Source organism: Tupaia chinensis, unplaced genomic scaffold (assembly GCF_000334495.1).
Source record: "Tupaia chinensis unplaced genomic scaffold, TupChi_1.0 Scaffold139785_1, whole genome shotgun sequence".
In the NCBI taxonomy this organism is placed as follows: domain Eukaryota; kingdom Metazoa; phylum Chordata; class Mammalia; order Scandentia; family Tupaiidae; genus Tupaia; species Tupaia belangeri.
The window spans coordinates 568,388-568,663 of NW_006199665.1; positions in this window are offsets into that span (position 1 = coordinate 568,388).

Here is a 276-nt window from a genome sequence, read left to right on the forward strand (position 1 = left end):
CCCATGATGCCCCAGTGTTGTAATACGCGTTGCTGGATGAACCAGAAATCTGAAGTGTTCCCCCAGGCTGGTGTGTGCTCAAAATCCCGAGGGGGTTTGGTGTGGCCGTCTCCCCCCGCCCAGGGGGCTGCTTTCTCACTTTCTCTTTTCTCTCTGTGATCTCCAGCAAGTGCACATACTCTGTAGCAAACATTTCTTTAAAAAAAAAAAAAAAGTCAGTGGACACACAGGCCGCATTCTAGAGTGGAAGATAATGGACCACTAAGGCAGGAACTA